The sequence below is a fragment of the Echinops telfairi genome, unplaced genomic scaffold (genome assembly GCF_000313985.2).
Source record: "Echinops telfairi isolate 266 unplaced genomic scaffold, ASM31398v2 ScPeMD7_7457;HRSCAF=8495, whole genome shotgun sequence".
NCBI lineage: Eukaryota > Metazoa > Chordata > Mammalia > Afrosoricida > Tenrecidae > Echinops > Echinops telfairi.
In genome coordinates this window covers 13586053-13590867 of record NW_022111357.1, presented here as the reverse complement: position 1 = coordinate 13590867, position 4815 = coordinate 13586053, and the positions used below count along the sequence as shown (strand labels likewise).

At 48.6% G+C, this 4815-nt stretch overlaps 1 pseudogene; it reads left to right on the top strand.

The window, feature by feature from the left end:
• Positions 1-444: 444 nt before the first annotated feature.
• Positions 445-1969, top strand: LOC101642043 (annotated as a pseudogene).
• Positions 1970-4815: the final 2846 nt, after the last annotated feature.

Here is a 4815-nt window from a genome sequence, read left to right as displayed (position 1 = left end):
GGCCCTTCTAGCTCCCATCTTTATAGTTGCTATCAGTGACCGGCGTGTGGTTGTTAGGTGCTCCAACTCAGAGCAACTCCATGTACAACAGAAAGAAACACTGCTCGGTCCTGACCATCCTCATCCTGGTTGTTATATCTGAGCCCATTGGTGCAGCCACGGTGTCAATCCATCTCATTGACGTCTTCCTCTTTTTCACCGCCCTCCTATTTTACCAAGTATGGCGTCTTCTTCCAAGGACTGGACTCTCTTGGTATGTACGAAGTACGTGAGAGCAAGCCCCTTCCTCCTTAATTTTTACAATTTTTATTGTGAGTTAGGGGAAGGTTTGCAGAGCAGATTATCCATTTTACATGTAACAATTCATACACATTTCATTTTAGCTCATTCATTGCAATCTGTTCAATGCCCCACAACTGGTCGGCCTGAGAGCTTGTGGTTGAAATGGGCGAGTTCATGAAAACTCCCCGGGAAGGTGGTGCTAGGATGCTATTCCAGATGCAAAACCATCATCGTGAAGAACATTGCCCACTGCAGAGTGCTCTGGTGGCTGGAATCGACGGCTGTCCCCGCAAAGTGACAGCTGCCATGGAGAAGAAGAAAATTGCCAAGAGGTCGAAGATCAAGTCTCTTGTGAAGGTGTGTAACTATAATCACCTCATGCCACAAAGTGCTCCATGGATGGCCCCTTGGACAAAACTGTCCTCAACAAGGATGTCCTCAGAGACCCTGCTCTTCAACGCAAGGCCCATTGGGAGGCCAAGGTCACATTTGAGGAGAAGTACAAGACAGGCCAAAACATGTGGTTCTTCCAAAAGCTGCGGTTCAAGATCTTACTTGAATCAAAATCATTTGAAAACACCCCCAAAATAAAAAATAAAAATGTCCCATCACGTGTCTCTCTTTTCTGTTCCCATTTCTCCTTTATTAACCCTCTGAATTCTGTCCATGGGTAAACACTGCCCTCTTGGTCTTACATAGTTGGTTCATCCAATCCAGTCTCACTTCTAAAGAGCATTCTGGGCGGCTGCTGCTGTGAGGTACATCACACCACCTCCACTCCTAGCGAGCCCGTGCGCAACAGAACAGAGCGCTGCCCGGTCCGGCGCCATCCTCACCACTGTTTGGCGCCCATGGTTGCGGCCACTCTGTCCATCCAGCTTGTCAAGGGCCACCCTCTTGTTTGCTGCCCCTCCACTTTACCAAGCACAATGTCTTTTTCCAGGGATGCTCTCTCCTGAAAACATGTCCAAAGTACGTGAAGTGAAGTTTCATCATCCTTGCCTCTCAGGAGCATTGGCTGTACTTCGTACAAGACAAATGTGTTTGCTCTTTTGGCAGTCCCTGATACTGTGAAGATTCTTCACCAGCACCATCATCCAAATGCATCGAGTCTCCTTTGGTCTTCTTTATGCAATATGCATAACTTTCATATACATATGAGGAGATTCAAAAGACCATGGCTTGGATCAGGTACACCTTCGTCCTTAAAGTAACATCCTTGTTTTTCAAACACTTTAAAGCGGTCTTGGGTAGCAGATTTACCCAATGCAATGAATCCTTTCATCTCCTCACTGCTGCGTCCATGAATATTGACTGTGAATCCAAGGAAGATGAAATTCTTGACAATGTCAATCTTTTTTCCCTTTGGTCCAGTTGTGAGGATTTTAGACTTCTTTACATTGAATTTTAATCCATACTGAATTCTGCAATGCTTGATCTTCATCAGCAAGTGCTTCAAGTCCTCCTCGCTTTCAGCAAGTGAGGTTGTACATCTGCATACCACAGGTTGTTAATAAGCCTTCCTCCAAGCCTGATGCCACACTCTCCTTCATATCATCCAGCATCTCTGGTGATTGGCTCAGCACACAGATTGAAGAAGTATGGTGAGAGGATGCAGCCCTGACACACCTTTCCTGATTTTAAGCCAGGCAGATTCCCTTGTTCTGTCCGCAGAACTGTCTCTTGATGCATATGTGGGCTGTTTGCGGTCAGCGGAGGGGACTGGACAGCTTGCTAATGTAAGGAAAGCACGTGGCACCCACGTGAGTGGGGCCGTGCAAACAGGGTGGGTAGAACTCTAAGGTGGACAATGGTCAGTTTTGCCACCCTGCTAGGTTTAAAACTTCCCAAAAGGAGGCGCTCACTATTCGCAAGAAAGACCCATGAGTGGACCGCATCCTTTGGACCCCAAGATCCATGTGTACTGATGATTCTCCTGGGTGCAGGAGGCAGAGATCTGTGACACCCGAGATGGCATCTGGGACATGGCAACAGCAGAGTCGGCAGAAGCAGAGTGACGGGCTTCTCAGTCCACGGAGCAAGAAAGTTGGGTGCCTTCAGTCAAAGACTTGCTGGCCAAGTGGGTTTCTTCCAGGCTCTTAATCCACGGATCAAAGTTGCTGATCTGCAGAGTTAAAGCCAAGTGTCTTCAGGCCAAGGCTTACTGGCAGAATGGGCATTTATCAGGAGAGCTGCACTTGGTCAAACAGAGCAGAGGCCAATGAGCCATGGGGCTGAGAGGCTGAGAACAAAAAGAGCTTTGTAACACTTCCCCAAGCAGATTGTGAAGGTGAGGATCTGGACATAGCAGTGAGCATGGCTGAGAGGAGGCTGTCATGACAAGGGAACTGTATCCTGAGCTTTCCTGGTCCTCATTTGTAACCAGCGTCACCCTAATAAACTCCATGAAGGTGAGTGTGGTCTGAGTGTCCTTTGTGGCCAATGCAGTGGATTATCAAACTCATGAGAAAAATAGACTGCTGTGAGTGTCAGAACTGGTAAGGAAGGTTGGACGATGGAGGATTGTCTGACCTTTGTCTCATAGGAATCAGCCTTGGGCTACTGTGCAGTTGATTTTCTTCCCCCTTGTGAAATCCAAGAAGGTCTGATGCCACCTCCACATGGTTTTCACAATGACCCATTGAGCCAGATGGTAGGTGACTATTCCTTGGCACGGGAATTAAGCGTGTGGGAGCAAGCGTTCTCCCAAAGGGAAATTGGTATTGCTGTAAAGACAATAAGATACTATCTGACCCCAGCAATCATAGTAAATTGTGGTTTAAAAGAAAACAACCAACATACAGAAAACAGCAGCTGCTGGGACAGGTGTGAAGGAACGGGAGCCCTCCACACCTGCTGGGGGGACGAGAAAATGGTACAACCCTGTGGAAAACATACGGTGCCTGCCTGAAGAAGCTGGGAAGTAGAAATACCATACGATGTAGCAGTCTCTCTACTCGGCTATATCCCAGAGAAAGAAGAGCTACAACAGCAAGAGGCCCATGCATATTCATCTCAACACTAGTCCCAGCAGCAAACGCACACACACAAACGAAGCCATCCGGATGTGCATCAATGGAAGAGTAGATCCGCCAACCGTGGCCCAGTCACACAGTGGAGTACTATGTATGCCTCGTGAAAGAATGAGATGCAGCTGTGGCAGCACCTCCAGCACGAATGAACCGGGAGGACATGGGGCTGGAGTAAATCATTCACAGAAGGACATGTATTGCATACGACCACTATTGTAAGAAGTCCAGAAAAGCTTTTCACACAAAGAGAAGCATTCTTTGATGGTAACCAAGGGTGGGAGGGGAAGGGACTGAACACATACTCACTTGTGTGGAGGAAAGACAATATAAGAGAAGGGCAGAGGAAGAAGCCTTAGGGGAAAGGAGGTTAAGCAGACTGGCTCAGCGCTTGGCCTCACCCTGAAATTTCCTGTTTTTTTGCCTCTTGTTTGCCCTTTCTCTCCTCCTTTTCTTCTTCTATTTCCCCCACCCCACCCCCCAGTGTTGAGAGCTTTCTAGGGAAGTGACTAGGTGGCCCCAGGTCAGGAGCAGTAAACAGTAAGGATACAGTATTGGTCCACAGCAACACTGCTCCTCAGCCAGGAACCAAGTCTCTCTGGTCCTTGGCCTCTTAGCCACGTGGTCCCTTAATCCCTGCCTTCTGGGCCAGAAGGCCCACCTGTCCCTCTGCCTCTCAGTCACATAACCTTGGTGCTGCTCCTTCGCTCTGTCCCATTGTCTCTGTCTCGGCGCTCCAGTCTCTGGTGTCTCGGCTCGGGCTCCACCACTTTGGACAGAGATCTGGAACATGCTCTTATGCTTCAAAGATGGCCCATCCTCTCAGCCAGCAGGGCGGTCTTCCTCTCTTCCTTTGCCTTCCCTCTCAGGTCAAAAAACTAAATTTCTTCCCATGATATAAATTAAGAAATATATATAGGAACCTCACCCCGTCTTTTCTCTTCCTTTCGGGACCTCGTCTCCCACCGCCAACAGTTGCAGCACTGTTTTGCTGCAGTCAATTCCGTGCCTGCGAGGAGTTTGGTGCCAGGTGTTACGTGGCTGTGGTGTTACAAATTTGGCCTTGTCCAGTGAAAGATCCAGGCCTGGTCTTTGCCTTTGGCGTCTGGGAAGCAATCTGTACCATGACTGATTGGAATGTCTTTCTTTGGGGCAGAGTCCCGTCATACCAGAAAGACTAGATATGGGTTTAGGGTGGGGACTTGTATCAGGGGACCGAGAGATAGAGCTCGTAAGGTCTTCAGTCAGGCCTGTGCAAAGCAGGCCGAGCCAAACTCGGAACACAAGGCTCAGGTAGGCGTCCGTGGCTGGTAAGACTCTGTGCGTCGTGTCAGACGTTGGAGCAGCGGCCCCCCAAAACTGTAACGCAAAACCATATCTCTTTGGACAAGTCTGCTGGAAAAAAGGCCACTTTAAAGTTTTGAAAAGCAACAACAAGTGACCCAAAATCAATGGTGAGGAGGGTGTAGGAGGCCTGGTAGGGCGTGATCAAGGGCAATGTAAC